We start from the raw sequence: 27,772 nt of genomic DNA on the forward strand, positions 1-27,772 counted from the left end.
GATTAGTGTCAAGTATTGGAGATTAGTATCAAGTATTGGAGATAAGTATCAAGTATTGGGGACTAGTATCAAGCATTGGGTATTAGTATCAAGTATTAGGGATTAGTATCAAGTATTGGGGATTAGTATCAAGTATTGGAGATTAGTATCAAGTATTGGGGATTAGTATCAAATGCAGGTACAGAGTCGACAATAATAACAATATTAACATGGCTGAGCCAGTTGAGAGCCTTAGCTCTCTTGAAGGCACCTGATATATAATATAAATTTTTTTTGAGGAAGTATTATTTAACATTTAGTATCATCTGGAATAGTACACATAGCATGGTGGTAGTAAGAACATATCAGAATGTTGCCACGGTTATCACTTCGATATTATTTATTATATTTTTCATTTATATTATAAGTATGTACATATTTTACAGTAGAGTTGATACGTATTGATATGATAAAGGAGGGAAGCAATACAACATGGGTTGTATTAAGGTGAAACAAGAGGACAGAGCTGTCAGTATCATGCCTTGCCGGCAAATACATAATTATTGCAATGGTAATTTATATCTATCTACCCTAAACTTTGGTTAATAAAAAATACAAACTCACAGTGCTAGACTGCTTTTCCAACTACCAAAAGAACGCGCTCCGCATACTGTCTTGCTGTCTGGTGGCAGCGACCTAAGTTAAGAAGTCAGTTAAGTAAACCCTAGTGTTAAGTATGACCGGATAACACCTCACCTTATGAATGACTATACATGCAGGTAAAAACCAGGTTACCTGTATGTATATATCGACTCCAGTAGAACAGTTAGTCATACACTAATATAAACGTAGTATACAATTATAAAACAAACGTCATCGTTACTGTATGCAAATATCGCCAACTGAACGGGACAATTAATATACGCGAAATGATATTGAGTATTTTTCACGACTATCGTCCAATTGACGACACAACGTTATAAGAAATGGCGTTGATTTACGATCGCAAGTAACGCCGATTAACATTATAATTAAAACACGCTAAATGACTCCGAGTTTTGTTCGCGATTAACACCAACTGACGTCACACCTATTACACGCGAAATGACGTCGAGTTATGTTGGCGATGCAGAGGTGAAGCTGATGAATTAGCCCGCGGGAGATGGTGGAGGCATTCCGGCCTCCAAGTGTTCTCAGGCTGGTATGGTCAGAGCAGGGTTGTGTGGGCGTCGGAATGCGTGGGTGGCGGAAGAGTGGGTGGTGGCAGAGGTGCGTGGGTGGAGGGAGGGGTGCGTGGGTGGCGAGAGAGGTGTGTGGGTGGCGGGAGAGGAGAGTGGGTGGCGGGAGAGTGGCGTGGGTGGCGGAAGAGTGGGTGGCGGCAGAGGTAGGTGGGTGAAGGGAAGGTGTTGGTAAAGGGGAGGTGTGGGTGGGTGAAGGAGAAGTGTAGGTGGGTGAGTGAGGGGAGGAGTGGGTGAAGGGTGGAATGAGTGGGTGGGAAGGAATGAGTGGGTGGCGGAATGGTTGGGATGGTTGGATGTATATGTGAAAGGACGTGTGGATGGATAGATATGTGGATGGAAACTCGTATGGATGGAATGATGTGTGGATGGAAGGTCGTGTGGATGGAAGAACCCGTGAATGAAAGGACGTGTGGATGGAAGGACGTGTGGATGGTAGGACGTGTGGGTGGAAGAACCTGTGAATGGAAGGACGTGTGAATAGAAGGATGTGTGGATGGAAGGACGTGTGAATGGAAGGACGTGTGGATGGGAAGTCGTGTGGATGGAAGAACCTGTGAATGGAAGGACATGTGAATAGAAGGATGTGTGGATGGAAGGACGTGTGGATGGAAGGACGTGTGGATGGAAAGTCGTGTGGATGGAAGAACCTGTGAATGGAAGGATATGTGAATAGAAGGATGTGTGGATGGAAGGACGTGTGGATGGAAGGACATGTGGTGGGAAGGACGTGTGGATGGAAGAACCTGTGAATGGAAGGGCATGTGAATAGATGGATATGTGGATGGAAGGACGTGTGGATGGAAGGACGTGTGGTGGGAAGGACGTGTGGATGGAAAGTCGTGTGGATGGAAGGATTTGTGGATGGAAGGATGTGTGGATGGAAGGGTGTGTGGATGGAAGGATGTGTGGATGGAAGGATGTGTGGATGGAAGGACGTGTGGATGGAAGAACCTGTGAATGGAAGGGCGTGTGAATAGAAGGATGTGTGGATGGAAGGACGTGTGGATGGAAGGACGTAAAATAATAATAATATTAATTAACGGTTTATTGAAAGAGCATATCAGCCAGAAGGCTGAAAATATACAGTTACATAATTGGGGAATGGGTTTCGATTTACAAATAATATACAAGTAACATAAGTGATACAAATAAGATATATAATAACTAGGGGGAGGAAAGCTCAAACTACAGGGCATTTCAACATAGTGACAGTGCAAGAAGTAGGATTTACTGGGAGTGAATACACTGGTGGGAAGGACGTGTGGATGGAAGGTCGTGTGGATGGAAGATCGTGTGAGTGGAAAGACGTGTGGATGGTAGGATGTGTGGATGGAAGGACGTGTGGATGGAAGGGCATGTGGATGGAAGGGCATGTGGATGGAAGGACGTGTGGATAGAAGGACTTGTGGATGGAAGGACGTGTGGATGGAAGGACGTGTGGATGGAAGAACATGTGGATGGAAGGACATGTGAATGGAAGGACGTGTGAATGGAAGGACGTGTGGATGGAAGGACGTGTGGATGGAAGAACATGTGGATGGAAGGACATGTGAATGGAAGGGGGCATGTGAATGGAAGGACGTGTGAATGGAAGGACGTGTGGATGGAAGGACGATGGAGCGTGTGGATGGAAGGACGTGTGGATGGAAGGACGTGTGGATGGAAGGACGTGTGGATGGAAGGACGTGTGGATGGAAGGACGTGTGGATGGAAGGACAATGGACGTGGATGGAAGGACATGTGGATGGAAGGACATGTGGATGGAAGGACGTGTGGATGGAAGGACATGTGAATGGAAGGACGTATGGATGGAAGGACATGTGGATGGATGGACATGTGGATGGATGGACGAGTAGATGGAAGGACGTGCAAATGTAAGGACGTGTGGATGGAAGGACATGTGAATAGAATGACGTGTGGATGGAAGGACGTATGGATGGATAGACGTTTGTTGGGACGGACGTGTGGATGGAAGGACGTGTGGACGGGAGGAAATATGGATGGAAGGACGTGTGGATGGAAGGACGTACGGAAGGAAGGACGTGTGGGGGCAGGACGTGTGGATGTTAGTTCTAGGACAGCGAAACAGAGTCAATCCAGAAAGTGTATAGATGTGAAAGTTCAGGAGGCTGGCATCTGTGGGCGTAATGGAGTATGTAGTATACTCAGTAGTCCCTCCTTGGTGTCAGGGCGTGGACGTGATGGAGCCATTCTGTATACTCAAAAGTCGCTCCCTCGTGTCAAGGTTTGGGCGTGGGCGTGACTGAATGTTTAGGTAACCCTAGTGTGTCGCTCCCTGGTGTAAGGTTGTGGGCGTAAGTGTGATTAGGTGCACAGTACACTTACTGGTTGCTTTCTAGTGGTAAGTTGTGGGCGTGGACTTGATCACTTGTGTAGGTACATCCGTTGCCCACTGTGGTGTGGGGATGGGCGTGATAAAGTGAAGTAAGGTTGTCGGTGTCAAGTACGCTTGTGTGTGTGAGTGTGTGTCTGTATTGGGGTGTTCCTTTATGGTGGGCGTATGTGTGGATGTTATACGAGTGTGGACACTTCATGTAGTGTGTGTGTGTAGATATGTTGATGTGAATTTAGTGTGGATATATATATATATATATATATATATATATATATATATATATATATATATATATATATATATATATATATATATATATATATATTAGTGGTCATATATGTGTGTATGTTGTAGCCTAATCATATCTCATGTGTATGCGTTACTATCAATAGGTCATAACTCCATCTGTTAAAACATTGGAGTGCTTGTGTATGTATAAGTTTGTTTATGTATGTATGGAAATGCGGCGACCTGTGATGTAATGGTCAGGAAGCTCTCCTCGCAAGCGAGCGGACCCGGGTTCGATCCCCGAGCAGGGTGAAACTATTGGCATTTTTTTTTACGCCATTTGCCTCTGTTTACCCAGCAGTAATTGGGGACCTGGACGTTAATCGATTTGCGGATCGTATTCTGGGATAATGGCTAGCCAGTGCAGTTGGCGAGCTGTCCGGTCTTCTCGGACAATTCCTTGACACTGGGTCATGCAACTCGTTAACTTAGGATGTGGTTGTTGTGTTAGCGACAGCTTCTACACCTTAAACAAATTTACACCTAGGTGGCCCTTGGGCCGGCCATCCTCGTTACATGAGGGCCAACCATTATTATGGAAATATGTTGATGTATATTTTGGCAGTGTATGGGAGCGAGGGTCACATCATGTAAGTTACAAGCCTGTATAAACACAAAATGTAAATTCCAATAACTGGCAGAGAAAACCCCAGATAATGAAAGCAACCCGCAGGACTAATTAGTAAACATAGTGAACTAAAGTTCACCGGGAGAAACTAGCCAGTACTGGGACGCTGGCCTTCATAGGAGGAATTCAATTTGACTGCTTTCGGGGGATAGTGTGGGGGTTCAGTGTTGACCAGGATGTTTTTATTATTAGACTTCATCAGCCAGCCAGAAGGACTAACAAGATTGGAGAATATATAGGCTCTCAATACACCTTAGGTCTAACTACAGTAGTGGAGAGACCTGGCGACACCTTTTTATATGGCACGTAAAAAGGTTAAAAGATTGTGGCTTGGCGTCATGATGTAATATGCGAGTGTAATGTTCTGTCGAGGGAAGATATAAGTAGAGATTGGTGATAATTCAAGTATAAAATAGTATGTGTGAAATAGTGTGGCAGGGGGGAGGGGGGTTAGGGCCATAACCAGTGATATATGAGGTGACAACTCCGTCATAATGGACTCTCATATTGACGTGGCATGTCACCCACCAGTCTCACCTTCACCCTCGCTCTAGTTAACAAGCCGCTAACGTACTCAACATTTCCTGACTCTGTGATGCTTACTATAAGGAATTACAGGATTTTTCATATTATTTTGTATCTTTTGAAGTACAAGTTAATAACACCACACATTAACTTTGGAAAATAAACATGAGATGAATATTATCATAGGAGTTATATTATCACGTCATGGCTAATTTTAAGAGCTCGTGGGCGAAGTACTATAAGAGTGATCACTGAGAAGTACAGTCCAGGTGCTAGTGTCTTATTTCTATTTATTTGAGTTACAACACATTCCCAACGTCCTGTAGTACCTTATTCATCTGTATATCTTCATACAGCGGCCATTACAGACGACTGACCAGGGGGGGGGGGGAGTGTAGAGCCACTCTGGTGCTGTCACTCACGAGTGGCTCTCTTGACTTACTTTGACCACTCCGGTAGTGTTGAGGGCGCGTATAAGTGCCTACTGCTGAGTATCGTAACCTACGCCCCCCAGCGGGCGCGCGCACACACACACCTTACTTATTTCTAAGATGCTCTGCTACTCCTGCTTATTATTGTTATTCATTTGGTAAATCGACCTGCTGGCATCCTTAATATACGCGTATAATTAGTAATGATAATTGGGCTAATAACAATAATGATATAAATAATAATAATGAGGAAGACATTATTTACTAACTGAATCTTTGTACACATTAAGCTAATATAAATAGAACAGTTTTGGGTGTACTCAAAATTCTGTTGTTTATTTATGTACTAAATCCAAGTAATGAATGTTTTGTATATGTGTATTTGCTGAACGAGTGAGTGTAATTCACCAGAAATGTTCCCATCACTATGTCCGTCACAAGATTAAGCAGTGTACGTAACCTTACCTAACCTAACCTGCCTGACGGTTCCTATGTCCCGCCCATTATGTTTATATAAAAAGAAAATACTACATGACGTCAGTATCACATCTTGGCACCGTCCACCTCCACTGTCATTCTATCTTATCTTGGCACTGTCTACCTCCACCGTCAGTGTCCCTTGTCTTGACAGTGCCCACCTCTACGTAGATTAATAGATGTTTTTATTGCCAGATGACGTGTGGCGGCGGAGTATTGGTGGATCGTTGATGTTATTCCCAGGACATTCCTTCACCCTAAGGCGCCTCAGCTGACCCAGGCCACTATGGTGAGTACCCGAGCTCTTGAGTACCGTAAAAGTTGTCATTAAAAGGTGCGGGAGGACTTGGTTTGTGATGGCTATGTTGACGTTTACCAGCACCTCAACGTCTTCTCATACCTGTAACCTCATCCTAGCTCACCCTCACCATTAAAAACATCATCCTAACACACCCACCACTAGTACACTGCAACACACCCACCACTGGTACACCGCAACACACCCACCACTGGTACACCGCAACACACCCACCACTGGTACACTTTAACACACCCACCACTGGTACACCTCAACACACCCACCACTGGTACACCGCAACACACCCACTACTGGTACACCGCAACACCGCAACACACCCACCACTGGTACACCTCAACACACCCACCACTGGTACACTGCAACACACCCACTACTGGTACACCGCAACACCCCACCACTGGTACACCTCAACACACCCACCACTGGTACACCTCAACACACCCACCACTGGTACACCTCAACACACCCACCACTGGTACACCTCAACACACCCACCACTAGTACACTGCAACACACCCACCACTGGTACACCGCAACACACCCACCACTGGTACACCGCAACACACCCACCACTGGTACACTTTAACACACCCACCACTGGTACACCTCAACACACCCACCACTGGTACACCGCAACACACCCACTACTGGTACACCTCAACACACCCACCACTGGTACACCTCAACAACACACCCACCACTGGTACACCTCAACACACCCACCACTGGTACACACACTCAGCACCCACACACCACCACCAACACACCCACCACTGGTACACCGCAACACACCCACCACTGGTACACACACCACAACACACCCACCACTGGTACACCCACCCACCCTGGTACACCGCACCCACCGGTACACACTGGTACACACCACCACTGGTACACTTCAACACCCACCACACCACTGGTACACTTCAACACACCCACCACTGGTACACACACGCACACACACCCACCACCCACATGGTACACCGCAACACACCCACCACTGGTACACTCAACACACCCACCAACTGGTACACCGCAACACACCACCACTGGTACACCAAACACACCCACCACTGGTACACCCAACACACACCCACACACTGGTACACTGCAACACACCCACACACCCACACACTGGCACACTGCAACACACCCACCACTGGTACACCGCAACACACCCACACACTGGTACACACGCAACACACCCACCACTGGTACACTCAACACACCCACCCTGGTACACTGGTACCCCTGGTACACCACAACACACCCACCACTGGTACACTTCAACAAACCCACCACTGGTACACACAACACACCCACCACTGCAACACACCAACACACCACACCACTGGTACACTGCACACACACCCAACACACCCACCACTGGTACACTGCAACACACCCACCCCTGGTACACCCAACACACCCACCACTGGTACACCACACCGCAACACACCCACCCCTGGTACACCCAACACACCTACCCATGGTACACCTCAACACACCCACCCCTGGTACACACTGCAACACACCCACCCTGGTACACCTCAACACACCCACCACACCTGGTACACCGCAACACACCCACCCCTGGTACACCTCAACACACCCACCCCTGGTACACCTCAACACACCCACCCCTGGTACACCGCAACACACCCACCACTGGTACACCTCAACAACACCCACCACTGGTACACCGCAACACACCCACCCCTGGTACACCTCAACACACCCACCCCCGGTACACCGCAACACACCCACCACTACAGATGTCCACTCGTGGCTGTTCCTTGACAATATCATCTTATTATCAACAGGTAAGTTTGTTTTCGCAGTAAATAGAATATATCTCAATGAAGAAGAAGATATAATTTATTCCGATGTCTTTGAACTTGTATTAACACAAACCACACTGTGTCACTTGAGTACTTTGTCTTTTAATTCTTATACGAAAAAAAAATTGGACGGTAAAATATTTCCACTGTGAAACGTACATAAATATTGGTGTGATATATTTCTGAATTAATTGAATATATAAACGTGTTGCATCTTGGCCAACGTTCTCAGTCAAGTCCTTAATGCGGATGTCTTGGTTACTGACATAAGGTAAAAGGCTGTTTAAACTCTCACAGCCAAATCACCGAGTAGCTATTGCTTCTGTGTTGGGGAATTCCTTCATTGTGAAATGGCCTCCAAGTCATCAATTTTAATCGAATTTTGCTTCGTGTTATATTGGTCTTATTCGGATATCTAATTCCTTATATTAAGACTAGCGGAATCGCCGCCCTCTGGGCGGCTCTTTCGCTAGGCCACGGTAGGACGCCACCCTCCGGGAGGCTCCACATTGTCTCACTGTAGTGCATTAAGGTGTCTGCTTTGATCCTGACTTTGTACTCGTCAGAAGGCATGTTTTCCAGGGCATTTTTAAATGACTGTACATACGTGTTGCGCTCATGCAGCATTTCTTGGATAGATAGGACATTAAGGACAATGTCATGTCTGACACCTTGAATGTTGCCACACCTGATAGTAGTCTGCTTTTCATCATCTCCCATGAAGTAGACTTGGAGGAACTTTGCCTGCTCATCTTCCAGTGGTAAGAGGGATCCTGCTTTGTGATAGACTTGACCCTGGACTTTCAATGTGGGCATGTATCCATGCTCACGAACTACTCTGGTAGCTCCTAAGGATGTCATCTGGAAGCATGAATTATACTTCCGTATATTTTCCAAGAAGTGTTTTGACTCTTGTGTTGTTCCCAGCATGAGAGTCTTCAATGGTTGTGGTGGTTTTTCCAAATTTGGCAGTCGTACTTTCCCACGAGAGCAGCACAGTCCAGCAGATTCTCCTTTGTACTTCTTTGCACCGCAGTATTCACATTTCTTATCCATGTTGCCAATGACAACAGAGGGATACTTTTCATATTCTATATATAACATCATCCATCATCACTACATATAACACCATCCATCATCACTACATATAACACCACCCATCATCACTACATATAACATCATCCATCATCACTACATATAACATCATCCATCATCACTTCATATAACACCATCCATCATCACTGCATATAACACCATCCATCATCACTACATATAACACCACCCATCATCGCTACATATAACACCATCCATCATCACTACATATAACACCACCCATCATCGCTACATATAACATCATCCATCATCACTACATATAACAACATCCATCATCACTACATATAACATCATCCATCATCACTACATATAACACCATCCTTCATCATCACTACATATAACACCATCCATCATCACTACAGATCGGTAAAGTACATTCCGAGATTCTCGTGCGGATACACAGACAAATAAGCAGACAGACAGACTTCTGTGTTATATATGTGTATATATATATATATATATATATATATATATATATATATATATATATATATATATATATATATATATATATATATATATACATTAAACTCAGCTGAGTTTTGCACTGTTAGCTAGTTTAATGGACTTTACCTACCTGTTACCTTGACCGACTTAACCTACCTGTTACCTGGATGGACTTAACTTACCTGGATGGACTTAGCTTACCTGTTACCTGGATGTCCTGTTACCTGGATGAACTTTCCTGTTACCTGGATGGACTTATTTGTTAACTGGATGGACTTAACTCACCTGTTACCTTGACGGACTTAACCTGCCTGCTACCTGGATGGACTTATATGTTAACTGGATGGACTTAACTTACCTGTTACCTGGATGGACTTAACTTACCTGTTACCTGGATGGACTTAACCTACCTGTTACCTGGATGGACTTATATGTTACCTGGATGGACTTAACTCACCTGTTACCTTGACGGACTTAACCTACCTGTTACCTGGATGGACTTATATGTTAACTGGATGGACTTAACTTACCTGTTAGCTTGACGGACTTAACCTACCTGTTCCCTGGATGAACTTAACCTACTTGTTACCTGGATGGACTTATGTGTTATCCGGATGGACTTAGCCTACCTGTTACCTGGATGGACTTAGACTACCTGTTACCTGGATGGACTTAACCTACCTGTTACCTGGATGGAATTAACCTACCTGTTACATGGATGGACTTAACTTACCTGTTACCTGGATGGGCTTAACTTACCTGCTACCTGGATAGACTTAACCTATCTGTTTCCTGGATGGACTCAACTTACCTGTTACCTGAAAAGACTTAACTTACTTACCTGGATGGACTTAACTTACGTGTTACCTGGATGGACTTAACTTATGTTACTTGGATGGACTTACCGGCAATAGATTAGTTGGGTGAGTTAATTTTACACCAACACTTAATTTTACGCACTTAGCCACTTAACTGAATAGAAGAGTTGTAAGTGCTGAATTAAGTATATACTATAAGTGTATGGCTTAGTGTACTTAATAGGGACAAGGTAAAGATGTTAAATTAAAGATTTGGGGGACGGTTGAGGCAGTGTGAGGTGTTGAGGTTGAGGCAGTGTGAGGTGTTGAGGCAGTGTGAGGTGTTGAGGCAGTGTGAGGTGTTGAGATTGAGGCAGTGTGAGGTATTGAGGTTGAGGCAGTGTGAGGTGTTGAGGTAGAGACAAAAAGGCAGCGGAGTCTTGGATGAGAAGGCGTGGAGTAGGTGGAGTAGCGGGGCGTGGGTGGAGTAGCAGGGGAGGCGTGGGTGGAGTAGTTGGTATGGATGGAGTACTGCGGGCGGGGGGTGGGGCGTCGGTGTGTGTGCAGAAGGCGTGGGTGGAGTGGGGGAGACGTGGCGTGCGGGAGGCGTGGCGTGGCGAAGGCGTGGCGTGGCGAAGGCGTGGCGGGGGGAAGGCGTGGGTGCAGTAGCGGCAGGAGACGTAGGTATGTTCTAGTATGAAAGCCGAGTAATCAGATACCCCGATCAAGAATAACTCGGGGGATCGATAATAGACCATTGGTGGGCGTAGTGACGGGAGATGGTAGGGTAAGAATGATGGGGAGGGGTAATGCGGAATGATACTGAGGGACGATGGTGAAGGATGATAATGAAGGGATGATCGTAAATACAGACAAATAGTGAGCGGCAATAAGTTTTTGGATACATGTACAGTCACTCATAAAAGAGAGTGGCCCCCCATGGAGAGAGATCTTGTAATGCTCAGGGCTTCCTTCTACAACAAGGGAGATCCTTATAGTAGGCGATTTAACCTTGGCCAAATAGATTGGACCCCGACCTTACAGGTAGCTCGGTATCAGAGGATTTCCTCAGGAAACGATCAGGACTGTTTCCTAAGTCAACATATAACCAGCCCACCCTGGGTAATATGCTCTCGATTTAGTTCTGTGAACAGAGAAAAGCCTCATTAGCAATAATAGGGTAGGGAGCAAGACTTGCAAACAGCGATCACAAAAGAAATTAGATTCCAGTTAGATTTTTCCAGGTCAGACGTAAGGAAAATTCCATTAAGAATCTGAATTTTAGAAAGAGGCAAACTTTGATAGTTTAAAAGCAGCTGAGAGGGTGTAGCTCTTGGGCGTAACCTGTTAGATGACACCGACCTGATAAGATCTGAAGTTGTCGAGGTTCCGGCGAATTTAAATAATGAATTGCCATCACAAGGCCAAGACATACCATACAAAAAACTCCAGATCAGGGCAATAATGACCTAAATGGATAAATAATTATTTTAAGAACATTATTAGCCAAGGAAGGCTAAACAAATTAGAAGGAACAATCCGTGGCGAAATTTGCCTCCGGAGATTATAATGTGATGGCGGTGGGGTTAAGAACCGAGATAAGAAAAGCAAGAGGAATAATAGACTGAAGATAGCAGGGGGGCCAAGACAAACCCCAAAGTTCTGCAAATGTATCCAAACTAAAACCTGGATAGATTGGACCAATCGTTCAGATACCTGTTGAGCTAACTTGTGCGATGGAGAAAATGAGCAATAATCTGAGACAAAAATATTTTCAGCAGTTTTCTACCGAAAATTTAAACATGATGCCGAGGCACCGACTCTATTCAGAGATAGTGAAGAAACAAATTAAGCGAAGATAGTAGTGACTAATGCTTGATGTTAATAAGCAAATAGACAAACTGAAGCGAATAGAACTGGTCGATGAGATATTTGCCAGAGTATTAAAGGAATGTAGGAAAGAGCTTAGTATGCCCTTAGCAAAGGTGTTGCTATGTCATTAAAACAGGTGTGAGTACCAGATTCCTGGAGGATATGAAATGTAATACTGATTTTCAGAGAGGATAGATCATTATCCTCTAACTACCGTAAATCGGTCTAACATCAATAGTAAACAAATTAGTCCGAATCAATCATTTCAAACTCTATTCAAAACCACTTGGAGAAGCACTAGAAGTTGATCAATGAGATTCTAACATGGCTTCTGGCGGGCGTTTATGTCTAACTAATCGTAACATTCTTTTCATCAAGTTTTCGAATCGAAAGTGGTATATCTCGACTTTTATAAAACCTTCGACAAAGTCCCCTGAACTAATTAGAAAGGTAAAGCGCATAGAAAAAGTAAGGTAATATCCTCAAATGGATTAGGTAGGCGTGGTTGCAGGACGCAGGAAACAGCGAGTGAGCATAAATGGCATAAATCATTGAACCGCGATCACTAAGCGATTCCCCAAGGCTCAGTACTTGGACCATTATTATTTTATTATATACATAAACGACATAGATATCGGCATAGACAGCAACATAAGTAAATTTGCTGATGACACTAAAATGGAACGTGTAATTTAATCTGGCCGAGGACTCTGCAAAACTACAGGAAGATCTAAACAAATTTTTCAGATATTGGTCGGAAAACTGGCAGATGAAATTCAATGTGGACAAATGCAAAAGTACTCAGTATAGGAGATGTGAAGCAAACCAGTTATCAGATGAACTTTCTTGATGCCATTGTGGAATCCGACTGCGAAGATTTAAGAGTAATGATAAGTAGGAATCTTAAGCCAAAAAATTAAACAATGTGTTTTTGCTGCGTAACAAGGCTAATAAAGTACTTGGGTTCATACAAAAGGAGTGTTAGTTACAAGACTAGTGAGGTCATCTTAAATTTATATCTAGCTTGTGAGACCTCACCTGGAATCCGCAGTTGTTCAGTTCTGGTCACCGTGTTACAGAATGGATATAGAATCGCCAAGAAATAATCCAGAGGAGAATAAATAAAGACAAATCCGGGCTTTAGGAACCTTGGAGGTACAGAGACAGGTTAAAGCATCTTAATTTTGCACTCCCTCGAGGCGTGGAAGTGAGGGGCGACATGATGGGGGTGTATAAATGGAAGTCAGGGGTTAAACAAGGGGACATTACAAAGGTACTCCAACTATCCAACCAGAGCGAACTCATCAACAATGGTTTTTAAATTAGACATATTTAGATTTCGGCGTGAAATAGAGCAAAAACACTGGTTTGGGAACAGGTAGTGGATGAATGGAACAAGTTGCAAATATCATCGTATCGAATACGCTGGATAGCCAAACACAGGTTGGATGCTTATATGAGCAATAGGGTTGGTATAAACGGAAGCTGCCAGTATGGGTCAATAGGCTACAGCTGCAGTTTCTCCATTCTTATGTTCTTAGCATTAACTCGTGGCACTTCAGTTTTGGTAACAGTGTACCTGACGTTGAGGCTGAGGGTGAGATGGTGGTGCTGGGGCGGGGAGGTGATACACTGCCTTGTTTCATGCACTACAGTACTAATACAAGATAAATATAACAGCATGTGTTATCTCTACTCATTGTATATCCAAGATCCTAATAACATCACGATATAACCAAGCAATACTACAACTGCATATCATATATTTTAACCTGGAGGCTTTCATTACAGGATACATGGCCCCATTAATGAATATAGTACAGTATGCTGAAGCCGGAAATCTGCACATAAGCTGTTGGGTCACATATAAAATGCGATTCATATTATTCTTTCTTTCTCTCTCTACCTTTATTATACAAGCATTGAGCTAAGATTGAGACACACACACACACACACACACACACACACACACACACACACACACACACACACACACACACACACACACACACACACACACACACACATACTATATCCTTGACCACTGGAGGGTCAAAACCTAATAGCCAAGCGGCCCCTCTTGGCCATGTTCGGCCCCATTCCTTAAGTCCCTCTCCCCGACCCATCCTCACCACCGGGATCTCAACATAATAAAAAGTGACAATTTTGTTTCGGAAAGAAGTGGGATCAATGTTGAACAGTGATGAACAATGAATTCAGCACCAGACAGTACCAGTGAGAGTAGTGACCCACCACTGAGATAATCACCCCTGGGAACTGACCACCATCTTCTGACCAGGAGGTGCTAATCAGTCCACCATGGGAACAACAATGGGTCGGCTTCACACCTGACTACGAGATAACACAACACCACCTAGCAGAGAGTGAGGTATTGTGACACCACCCCACACCAGCCGGTGTCTCCATGACCACGTGAGGTCCTTCATATCAATACCTATGGACGAGTTACTGCACCACGTGAACACCACACCACCTGGTGTCTCCATGACCACGTGAGGTCCTTTATCTTGCGCTTGTGAGACCACACCTGGATTACGCAGTTCAGTTTTGGTCACCGATACAGAATGGATATAGAATCCTGGGAAAGAATTCAGAGGAGAATGACAAGACTAATCCCGGGCATGAGGAACCTTGAGTATAGAGACAGGTTAAAGCATCTTAATTTGCACTCCCTCGAGAGAGGTAGAGCGAGGCCGACCTGATAGAGGTGTATAAATGGAAGTCAGGGCTAAACAAAGGGACATTACAAAGGTACTCAAACTATCCAACCAGGAGCGAACTCAAAAATGGTTTTAAATTAGACAAATTTAGATTTAGGCGCGAAATAGGTAAACACTGGTTTGGAAACAGAGTAGTGGATGAATGGAACAAGTTACCAAATATCATCATTAACTCGAATACGCTGAATAGCTTCAAACATAGGTTGGATGCTTATATGAGCAATAGGGGTTAGGTGTAAACGGGACTGCCCAGTATGGGCCAATAGGCCCGCTGCAGTTTCCTCCATTCTTATGTTCTTATGTCAACCCCTACGGACGAGTAACTGCACCACGTGAACACCACTCCACCCTGTGTCTCCATGACTACGTGAGGTCTTTCATGTCAACCCCTACGGACGAGTAACTGCACCACGTGAACACCACTCCACCCTGTGTCTCCATGACCACGTGAGGTCCTTCATTTCAACCCCTACGGACGAGTAACTGCACCACGTGAACACCACTCCACCCTGTGTCTCCATGACTACGTGAGGTCTTTCATGTCAACACCTACGGACGAGTTACTGAACCACAAGGCCTATGTGACCTCACACAGTATGGCAAGAGACTAGCCCGGCCATCAGCTGCAAACTATACAAATTTGTATGTTCAATTCATGTTCCTTCTCCTTTCAGTAATGAAAGCTTTTGTTGAACGACCCACCCACCCCATGTCTTTGTACAGTATGCACAGTAATACGTCATTTTTGTCTAATGTATACTTTCAGCCTTCGGGCTGCAGAACTTTGTCAATAAACCGTTAATTATTATTATTATATATTATTATTACTACACACACACACACACACACACACACACACAGTAAGGTGCTTCTCTCTCCGATATGAATGTGACCTTGAATCAGTCACTCGTATTGGTATCTCAGACAACAATACGTTATAAATATTTACGTAACCAAAAGCCGCATATAAAATAACTTACAGCTGATTTCAAACACGTAAGTTTGTGATGTGATTGAACTTATATAAATAGCATATGGGTGTTCTTACCTCGCTGTGTTTGAGACCATGCAGCGTCCTTGGACTGTTCGACCTTCCTAAACAACTAGGGAAGGCTTCTCCCCAACTCACTAATTCTCACCATGTAAATATTCGAATGAACTCTTCTTTTGCAGACTAAGCTTAGATTCGATATAGTTTATAGTTCGATGAATAAGGTCAATATTATAACAATTATCATAATAAAGTGTATAGTTCACATTATAGTAATTACCCGTCTAATGTTTACAATGAATTTTAATGACACTCGAAGCCGGAATTATATCTAAGGAGACTAGAGTGAACAAGGGCCAGCACTACTGTCCTCTCTGCCCAGGTATTGGTGGGAAACCTAGAGAGTTAATCTTCATATCTTATCAAACAAATTAGAATGTGTAATCGGATATGCGACTTAGGATTATACTTGATTGATAACCATAATATCATCTTACGTATTTTTAGTGAACACACAATTCCATCGTGTGTGTTCGTATGTGTGAGTTGTCAGAAAGGGGGAAAGCCTAAACGGACCCGCACACAGCCAGACATCCATCTTTGTTAAGATTGACGTGTTTTATAGTATATATATATATATATATATATATATATATATATATATATATATATATATATATATATATATATATAGTGTGTGTGTTTGTCTAAGTGAAGATATAAATTACCTGAGTAGAAGTAAGATATACTCTGTTATATTCACCTCGTATTAGTTGTGCATGAAGCGAACATGAACCGAGGCAGTGGTTCGTGCAGATGGCAGTGATCTAATACTTCACCCTCAGCTCCTACGTCAGGTACACTGTTACCAGAACTGAAATGCCAAGAGTTACAGGACCTCTCTTCCGGGGGGACCACTTTCTCTTATGATTGACTATACAGTACATCTCCTCCTTCAGAAAAAACTGAAGGATAATTTTGACACAGTTTTCGAATAGAAAATAAATCTTGACAAAAAACCCACTGATAATACCTTTACTTCACACACACTTGTAAAGGCGTCACTAGTAGAAAGACACTTGTAAAGGCGTCACTAGTAGGAAAAAACAATTTGTAAAGGCATCACTAGTAGGAAAAACACACTTGTAAAGGCATCACTAGTAGGAAGACACTTGTAAAGGCGTCACTAGTAGGAAAGAACACACTTGTAAAGGCACTAGTAGGAAAAACACACTTGTAAAGGCATCACTAGTAGGAAGACACTTGTAGCGTCACTAGTAGGGAAGACACTTTGTAAAGGCGTCACTAGTAGGAAAACACACTTGTAAAGGCGTCACTATTAGGAAAACACACTTGTAAAGGCATCACTAGTAGGAAGACACTTGTAAAGGCGTCACTAGTAGGAGACACTTGTAAAGGCGTCACTAGTAGGAAAAACACACTTGTAAAGGCGTCACTAGTAGGAAAAACACACTTGTAAAGGCATCACTAGTAGGAAAGAACACACTTGTAAAGGCGTCACTAGTCGGAAGACACTTGTAAAGGCGTCACTAGTAGGGAAAGACATACTTGTATGTCACTAGTAGGAAAGAACACACTTGTGGCGTCACTAGTAGGAAGACACTTGTAAAGGAGTCACTAGTAGGAAGACACTTGTAAAGGCGTCACTAGTAGGAAAGAACACACTTGTAAAGGCGTCACTAGTAGGAAGACACTTGTAAAGGAGTCACTAGTAGGAAGACACTTGTAGCGTCACTAGTAGGAAGACACTTGTAAAGGCGTCACTAGTAGGAAGACATACTTGTAAGGGCGTCACTAGTAGGAAAGAACACACTTGTAAAGGCGTCACTAGTAGGAAGACACTTGTAAAGGAGTCACTAGTAGGAAGACACTTGTGGCAGTCACTAGTAGGAAAGAACACACTTGTAAAGGCGTCACTAGTAAAGACACTTGTAAAGGAGTCACTAGTAGGGAAGACACTTGTAAAGGCGTCACTAGTAGGGGAAAGACATACTTGTGGGGGGCGCCACTAGTAGGAAGACACTTGTGCGGCGTCACTAGTAGAAAGACACTTGCAAAGGGTTACTAGAAAGAACACACTTGTAAAGGCGTCACTAGTAAGAAGACTTGTAAAGGCGTCACTAGTAGGAAAACACACTTGTAAAGGCATCACTAGTAGGAAGACACTTGTAAAGGCGTCACTAGTAGGGAAGACATTTGTAAGGGCGCCACTAGTAGGAAGACATTTGTAAAGGGGTCACTAGTAGGGGAAAAACACTTGTAAAGGCGTCACTAGAAGGAAGATATACTTGTAAAGGCGTCACTAGTAGGAAGACACTTGTAAAGGGGTCACTAGTAGAAAGACACTTGTAAAGGGGTCACTAGTAGAAAGACACTTGTAAAGGGGTCACTCGTAGGGGAAAGACACTTGTAAAGGCGTCACTAGTAGGAAGACACTTGTAAAGGCGTCACTAGTAGGAGGACACACTTGTAAAGGCGTCACTAGTAGGAGGACACTTGTAAAGGGGTCACTAGTAGGAGGACACACTTGTGAAGGCGTTATATCTGACCTGCTTCGTTTATTGATACAGGCGATAATATATAAAATTGATCTCAGGATGCATTTTACCTTATCCGTTTTATTGTCTACCACACTTGGCATAAGTATAAAGACTTGTAAGAGTTTGTTGAAGGCTTGTTGGTCTTAGCTCTCGTCGTTCTCCTCTTTACGTTGCTTCTCTGGGTTAAGAACTCTCGTGAAACAGTCTGCCAAAAGTATTCTGACTTGACGGATTTGGTTGTAGTCTATCCCAGGCGTACAAATCTTTTCTAGTCCAGCGATAATGATGAGAGACAATGGTGAATGATTATGGTGAGGGACGGTGATAGAAACATTGAAATTCGTAATATTAATATAACGATTAACCATCCAGTCTTTGAAATTCGAAGCGGCAGTGTGATTGTAACTTATAACTAGATTGTAAGTAACACATGTAAGTAATTAAGAGTCATTACTTCATATACAGTCAGTACTCACGGTTGTCGCTGAGGACCTGCAGGTTTTGTTTAGTGGTGGCGCTGATTATTTCTTCACTCAATTCACAGAGAGGAGAGTCACGAAGTTGTCCATGGTGGAGTGAGTCAGTCTCGGGTTATAGTTCTTATCCAGACACTTTCCTGTCCAGTGTTTGAGTTTAACGATACAGAGCGATCCACTGCTGTTATATTATTCTGGTTCTTATCTCCAGTTCACTACCCAGATGTACAAGATGGGAGGCAAAGTGGGTTCAAAACAGGTGTCCTTAATCAGCAAAGGAGACAACTTGGGAGGTGTGTGGATGGAGACGTGAAGGAACACTGGGTACCTACTTTATTCCAGTGGAGTTTTCGTGCAGCTCACAACACTAGAAGTATGAGTCAACGTTACGTACGTGGTGGCGGTGGAAGACTGAGGGCGTCGGATGGGAGGCGAAGCTGGTCACTGACTGTGTCCTGTCACTGACACTTAGAAAACACCTACCCCATTACCCCCTCTCCACCACCCTTCACCCTGGGAGTATCGTGGTGCCCGGGTGATAGAGGTCTCGACATAGGTATTTCAGGGTCCTCACTAACCCAGGTATATTCAGCTCCCCTCTCAGGTATATCGAATCCCACCCCCCACCTCCCGGGTATATCGGGGTTCGCTGCTCGACATACCATATTCAAAAATAAGTGGCCCCCTGCACCACCCTGGTAATCTCAGCGTTATCAAGGTGCGTAATGGGTGGGTCCTTGGTGTTAACGCACCCGTCACGACCGTCGCCCTCCGCCAACTATCCCTGACCAGCCGCCCTCCGCCCACTTCGCTCCTTGACCCGCTGCCCTCAGCCACCACTCCTTGACCCGTTGCCCTCATGCCCACCACACCCAGACCCGCTGCCCTCCGCCACTACTCCTTGACCGCCGCACCTCACGCCACCACACCCTGACCCGCCTCCCTCAAGACCACCACACCCTGACCCTTTGCCCTCCACGCCCCACTCTCCTTGACCCCGCCGCCCTCACGCCACCACACACCTGACCCGCCTCCCTTAAGCCGACCACTCCCCGATCCACAATCCTCACACACACCACTCCCTGACTCGCCGTCCTCACTCCCACCATCCCCTGACCAGCCGCCCCCACGCCACCACTCCCTGACCCGTTGCCTTCGTGCTCACCAACCCTGACCCTCCGCCCTCATGCACACCTCTCCCTGACCCTCCGCCCTCACGCCCACCATCCCCTGACCAGCCGCCCTCACGCCACCACACCTTGACCAGCCGACCTCACGCCCACCACCCCCTGACCCACCGCCCTTACCCCCCACTACCTTAGCGCTGACTTTTAAGGTAAAAGGCGCAATAAAATCCTCCTATTATGACATAAGACCTTGGTGCTCATGCCAGAGTATGCCAGTGTCCAATTAGTTTAAAAAAATGCTTGAGATATATTTTTAAACGAGGAGCTCATTACATCATCTCTCACACACTGCCAAACGTAGCACTGTACAACAATTATTTCCTACGTAGGCGTGGCGTTCATATTGGTTAAGGATGTTATCAACGAAACATGCCTATACTTAACGTCTGCCATTCCATTTACTTACGTATCCTCGTGTTTGTGACAGCAAGTAGGCGGCCACTCAGGTAAGGGCGGGGAGATGACTAAACACTGATGTACCCACTTATTACCACCGCCCACCTTTATTTTTAGAGTGTAAACACCCCGCCATAACCCACCACTTGAGTTATTTATATTTAGAGGAAAAGATGGAAGTTTGAACAAGATATTTTCATTAAGTTACCCAGAGATTTTGTACCAAGATGATTAAACAAATGCCAAATATATATATATATATATATATATATATATATATATATATATATATATATATATATATATATATATATATATATATATATATATATATATATATATATATAGATAGATAGATAGATAGATAGATAGATAGATAGATAGATAGTATTAGTAAGAGAGTAAGAGAGATAGAAAGCGTTATTGAAAAAGTACCCATCAGCTTTCCTCCATCCTCTTTTAGTCTTTGTGGAAGGGTTTGATTCTGTCCTTACCTTCAGTAGTTATGAGAGAGATGTCGCCAGTTCGTTAGCCCAGTTTTAGCACGAACTAACAGTCCACTAACCACATCACCTGAAAATAGGACACCCCAACTTTTTTCACCTAATATTAAACACCCTAACTTAACAGTACCCCTTCCCCCTCCCCAGGTGGCTTCAGGACGTCTACTGTAATCAACAGGTGAAATAAGCTAGGGTGTCTAATCTTCAGGTGAGCCGACCACCCAAGTATAGTTTCGCAAACAGGTGACCCCCATTAATCCTTCCCAATTACTTGTTGCTGTCATGTCTAAGGTTTTATAACAACAAAGAGACTTTAATCCCCTCAGTTATTTCACAGATCGCCACGTGAGCCTGTCGACAGGTCTACCTCACATCTGATCGGCTTCTCGAAGGTATGTCGGTGAATTTCTGACTGACACTGCTGACGTTTCTGAAGAATTTGACAGCGACGTACTTTCTGAGAATGTAAGGAGGAACGCAAGAACAGACTTATGTACACACACTACTTGTAGAAGCACATACACTATACTCGTATAAGCACATACACTATATTTCATAAGCACATACACTATACTCGCAAAAGCACATACACTATACTTGCATAAGCACATACTGTACACTATACTCGCATTAGCACACTTTCACACACGCGAGCACCAACGCACATACAACACTCCTACGTGAATGTATGTACTCTGACACACATGCACGTGTGTATAAACATATCCAGCATACACAAACATGAACGTGCACAGACATGAGTACATGTTTGTACACACACACACACACACACACTTGGCCAATACAGTATAATAAGGACAATCTATCATAGATGTTGTTGACATTCTTGATGTGACGCATGTTGCTGTGGAATGTTAAGTGACGCAGCAGTGCTGAATAATGTTGTGATGTAAAAATGGTGGTTGTCGTAGGAATGTTGGAGAATGTTGCGTGAAGCATTAATGTTGGATTTGATGGTTTTAATAAGCATAAGAATGTTGAGGATTGCAGTATTGTTGATGAATGTAGTGTACTGCACTCATGTTAAAGAATGTTAAAGAAGACACAAACTTAATATCTCTAAACAAACAAACAAACTAAGACCATTTAACAGCCTCCACATACACTCAGTCACACCTCCATGTGTATACATTATCTACACTACCAAGAACTAATCCAAATATACTGTGCTTTATTTTACGAGTTGAGACGTATCTTACTTCCTCTGCACAGCTTATTATAACCTCCAATACTCGTGTCCTGTTCTGACCCGGTGTGTTGTGCTGTGTTCTCAAGTCTAGAGTCACCCGGTGCAATAATGGTATTTAGTAATATTAAACAAAATTTGATCTAAAGTTGACTGTGTTCACCTTATCCATTATTATAAACCAGTCCCTCAATTTTCTCCGTACCTTCCCCCCGCCCCCTCCCTCTTCTCCCGTCGTCATTACATCAGTGAAATCCAATTTATCATCATCATCATCATTCTCTCTCTCTGTATGTCGTTCTTACTGCCCCTATCTCCTTTTACTCAACTTTCTTCATCCGATGTTGAGGAATGTTGACAGGTTGAATAATGTTAATGAATGTTTTGAGAGTTGTTGAATAATGCACTGAAATGAGATGATTAGTTCCTGGTAACATTGAGAGACTTTTGACCATCTACAATATATATCTTTGTGTGTGTGCGTGATATATATATGTATATATATGTATATATATATATATATATATATATATATATATATATATATATATATATATATATATATATATATATATATATATATATATATATATATATATATATATATATATATATATATATACATATATATATATATATATATATATATATATATATATATATATATATATATATATATATATATATATATATATATATATATATATATATATATATATATATTGTTTATTTATTTATTTTATTTATTTTTTTGGAGGGGGGAGGGATAGGGATGGTGAGTCATAATCCACAGTTTTCTACTTCTCATACTTCCCGCTCCTCCCCTCTCACCCCTCAGACGTGCTTAATTACCTAACAATTCTGCCCCCCCTCTCCCCCTCTCCCCTTCTCCCCTTCTTCCCCTTTCCCCCTCTCCCCTTTTCAACATCTCTCTCTCCTCTCACCGTTTTCTTCCTCTTCCTCTCTCCCTTTTCTTGTCTTCCTTCCTTTTCCTCCCTTTTCTTCCCTCTTCACTTCCATCGTTTTCCTCCCTCTTCTTCCCCTCTTCCCCCCTCCCCCGCCGCCATGGTTGTTATACTACACCCCCTTTATGTCTTTAGAGTCCTCTCTGTACCCTTCGTCACCTTCCTCGTCACCTTCACCATGATTATCATCGTCGCCGACGTCGCACCACAAGGGTCATCATGAAGTGTGTGTGTGTGTGTGTGTGTGTGTGTGTGTGTGTGAGAACAAACAGGGTGGTGTAATGTGTCTAGTGTTGCAGCATTATGTTAGTGTTAAGGTGCAGGCACTGCTTGCTACCTCTCGCTTTTAGCTACCGCCGCTCACTACCCTCGTGGTGAACAGTGAAGCAACCTTGCTTAAGTCTTCCCCTGCCAGTGTACACCCTCTTCACCATCAAGACTCCTGCTTTGCCTCCTCGTGGCAACACATGGTAACTGGGTGCCTCGCGGCCCCAGGCAACACAGCAGGGGATCTCGGAGCAGCGGTGGGCCCCAGAGGGACTGCACATAGGTCCACCGGCATGTGGACATGCCCTGGAACCTACCAACCACTGCCGCGCTGCCTTGCGGATTAATCTTGGAAGGTATAAGGCTACGGGAGTAAACCCTAAACAAAAAATCTGTGGTGCAGCCCCGCATCAGGCAGACATGTTTACAGAGCTCCAACAAGAACCCCAACATGGGAATCCAACGACTACATCGGCGGCTGAAGGCAATGCAAGATGGACAGGCTACTAAGGCAAAACCCAACAAACTGGGATCCTTTTTCCCAGTCGTTGCAACTACCTGCACCACAGGATCAGGAAAAGGAAGAGCCAAGATGTGTGGTTGCAGCCTGCGCTCCCTCCTCACCACATAAATCAACTCATGCGCAGCCATCATCCAACTCGTCTAACTTCCCATCATCATTAAAACTCCTATCCGCCAAAAGTCCTATGGCGCTATGGTGACAGACGAGTGGCGACTGGTACAGGCAGAGATGACTACCTGGAGTCTATAGTCACAACTCTGCGCATGAGCGGCATTGATAAGATGGTCGTTTAGCCCTGGGATCTAGGCAGCAGTGCAATCCGGTCCTGTCATTGCGACTGAGCAGCCCTTACCAGGAGCCACTCTGCTCAGACTTCTTCCTGAGGCGGAAAATTTCCTCCCAGAAACTCAATGTGGCTTTAAACCATCACGTGGCACCACTGACATGATCTTTCCTGCCCGCCAGGTACATTGTCAGTGCAGAGAACAGCGTCGTGACTTGTACAGTCTCGTTCAAGATTCTTCAAACACTTCTGGAGACTGCTGTCAACTCAAGGCCGTTTGTTTACTATAGTACGTAGTAAAAATTATAAATGAGTGTAAAAGGTTATCGGTGATTGGTTACTTAGTTCCCTGCTGCTTAATTAATGGTTGGGATTTGTTGTTTCGTAATATATTATACTACGTACTATATTAACAAACGGCCTTGAGTTGCCAGCTATCTCCAGCAGTGTTCGAAGAATCTTGAACGAAACTGTACATGGCTTTCATTGACCTTACTAAGGTCTTCGACTCGGTCAACAGAGAAGCCCTCTGGTGGACCCTCAGTCGTTTTGGCCGCCTACCAAAATTCATTGCCATTGTGAGACAACTCCACGATGGCATGAACGGCAGTGTCCTGCACAATGGTACCCAGTCTGAGATCTTCCCCATCCAAACATGGATAAAACAAGGATGTGTACTGACACCAACTCTCTCTTCCATTTTCTTGGCTGCCTTCCTTACTCGTGCCAGCGCAAATTTAGCCGGCGGGTTGGACGTCGGGTACCAGATGAAGGGTCTTTTCAACATAAAACGACTGCAGGCAGGAACAAAGGTGTCGGCCACTTCCATTATTGAACTTCAGTATGCAGACTACCTCACCCTCGTTGCTCATACTGAAAGCAACTTACAGGAGACCCTAAACACCTATACAGATGAGTGTGCACACTTAGGCCTTGAGGTGAATACACGTAAGACTCAGATTCTCTTCCAGCCTGCCCCTGGTTCAACCACACCTCCATCATTCATCCAGCTTAATGGTACTATCCTCTCTAATGTTACCCACTTTCAATTCCTTGGTTCCCACCTGCCCACCACCGCGGACATCGATGAAGAGATTCAGCATCGGATCAGATGTTACATCTCAAGCCCTTGGCAGACTCCGTACCCGTTTCTTTGGCTGTAGGCAGCTGAAATTATCTACAAAATTGCACGTGTATCGAGCAATGGTCGTCGCCACCATGCAGTATGGCTGCGAGACATGGGTCACATACAGGAGACACTTCAAGGTACTTGAAAACTTTCACCAGTGTAATCTACGTTCCATCCTCCGAGTTCACTGGGAAGACAAGAGAACAGATACCAGTATTCTCGCTGACACCAACTGTAGGAGCATCGAGGCTACCATTATTCATGAGCAACTATGTTGGACTGGCCATGTTACCCGCATGGACGACAGTAGACTGCCAAAGCAGCTACTTTACAGTCGCCTAACGAATGGAGAAGCTCCACATGAGTAGGTGTCAATACTTTACAGGGCTGTATAGTACATAAATCAGGAGTTGTTTATTATTTTAACAATAGATGGGATGGAGCTATTCTTATATCTATCAGTGCAGGCTCTAATGGGCTGAATTTTGTTGTTGTGACGGACTGCACGAGGTGGGCGGGGGACTGCCGGTGGCAGGAGGTGGCGAAGACGAGGATGGTGCAGTAATTCCACTGCCAAACCTTGCTAGTGCTTGGTGGTGGAGGTCACTGAAGGATGACATTTCCAGGGTGTATAGATCGTTGTTGTAGCCGGAGTAGTCTGCGCCGAGCATGATTCTGCAGGCCCTTTTCTGTACCTTCTCTAGTTGACGTTTAGAGAGTTGAGAGAAGAAGACCAGGCTGGTGATGCATACGTTAGTTTGGGGAGAATAAAGGCGATGTAGATAGTCCTCAGCTCTGGCGTGGGTGCCCCAAGTGACCTAAGTCGTCGTAGCATGTAGAGTCGGTACGAGGCTGCCTTGATTGTGTTGTTTACATGGGCCTTCCAGTCCAGTTTGTGGTCTATGGTAACACCCAGGAGTTTGGCAGACTGCACTAACTGGAGAGGATGGGCACCCACTGTGACTGCTGGAGCTTGCACTGGAGTGGTGGCGGTTTTGATGTGCATGACTACGGTTCTGGTGTGGTTGATGGTGACCTTATTCTCAGTAGTCCATGCCTGTAACCTGTCCAGGGTGCCTTGTAGCGATGAGTACTCCGGTAAGGTGTTGTCCGCTGTAACACCCACAGTGCAGTCATCCACGTACTTCCACCTGTGAGGAGTGTCCGATAGAGCATCATTGATCAGGAACAGGAAGCACAATGATCCCATCTTGGTCCCTGAGGAACACCGCAGATGAGGTGTTCGAATGTGGAGACAGAACGCTGGTACCTGACGACGTTCACTCAAGAAATCAGTGAGCCATGGGACCAGGTTGGTGGGCATCCCTAGTGCAATGGCCTTGTTGATAACAGTGTAGTGCAGTGTGTGTGTGTGTGTGTGTGTGTGTGTGTGTGTGTGTGTGTGTGTGTGTGTGTGTGTGTGTGTGTGTGTGTGTGTGTGAAACCAAAATGGCACATATAATGCAGCTTGGATATAGCCATCGTTACTTATTGTCATTATTGCGTTTCCTAGTTAATTAGAGAGGGTGGGAGGACAGAGTGATAGGAGAAAGAGGATTTTGTCTCGGTAAGTAGGGAGGGAAGAACACACACCACACAAAGACAGGCAGGCAGGCAGGCAGGCAGGCAGAGAGAGAGAGAGAGAGAGAGAGAGAGAGAGAGAGAGAGAGAGTACAGGCATCTTCATCCTCTAGTTTGGGGCTCTCATACATTTTTCCGGCAGCCGTACCTATTAAGACGTAAATACTGGGAAAAATGCTGTTACGACCCAGCCCTCTAGCCCATAGCGTACCCCCCACGCTAAGGCTACACAGCCTCACACACCAAGGCTATATGGTCCCATACACTAAGGCCACAGGGCCCCCACACTAAGGTTACAGGGACCCCACACTCAGGCTACAGGACCCCACACTAAAGTTACAGGCCCCCACATTAAAGCTGCACCCCCACACTAAGGTTACAGGGACCCCACAGGCCACAGGTGCCCACACTAAGGCCAAGGCCCCACATTAAGGCCACAGGGTCCTCACACACTAAGACTACATGCCCCCACGCTAAAGCTACATGGCCCCCACACTAAGGCTACAGGGCCCTCCATACCAAGGCCACACGGCCCCACACTAACTACATGGCCCCACACACTAAGACCACATGGCCCCCCACACTAAGGCTACAGGTCCCCACTCAAAGGCTAAAGGGCCCCACATTAACCTCCTTCACCGTGTACAC

At 44.6% G+C, this 27,772-nt stretch overlaps 1 protein-coding gene across 3 annotated transcripts in view; it reads right to left on the reverse strand.

The window, feature by feature from the left end:
* Window positions 1–19,636, reverse strand: part of LOC121871794 (actin-binding Rho-activating protein-like) — a 61,173-nt gene extending 41,537 nt beyond the window's left edge. Inside the window, exon 1 of one of the 3 annotated variants that reach the window (XM_042374279.1) lies at window positions 19,478–19,636. The gene's annotated coding sequence lies outside the window, so the exon portion shown is untranslated. Of the gene's footprint in view, window positions 1–18,675; window positions 18,840–19,083 lie in introns of those variants that run through there. The other 2 variants (XM_042374278.1, XM_042374281.1) reach the window with 2 other exon arrangements.
* Window positions 19,637–27,772: the final 8,136 nt, after the last annotated feature.

This window comes from Homarus americanus, unplaced genomic scaffold, assembly GCF_018991925.1.
Source record: "Homarus americanus isolate GMGI-L3 unplaced genomic scaffold, GMGI_Hamer_2.0 scaffold39675, whole genome shotgun sequence".
Lineage (NCBI taxonomy): Eukaryota > Metazoa > Arthropoda > Malacostraca > Decapoda > Nephropidae > Homarus > Homarus americanus.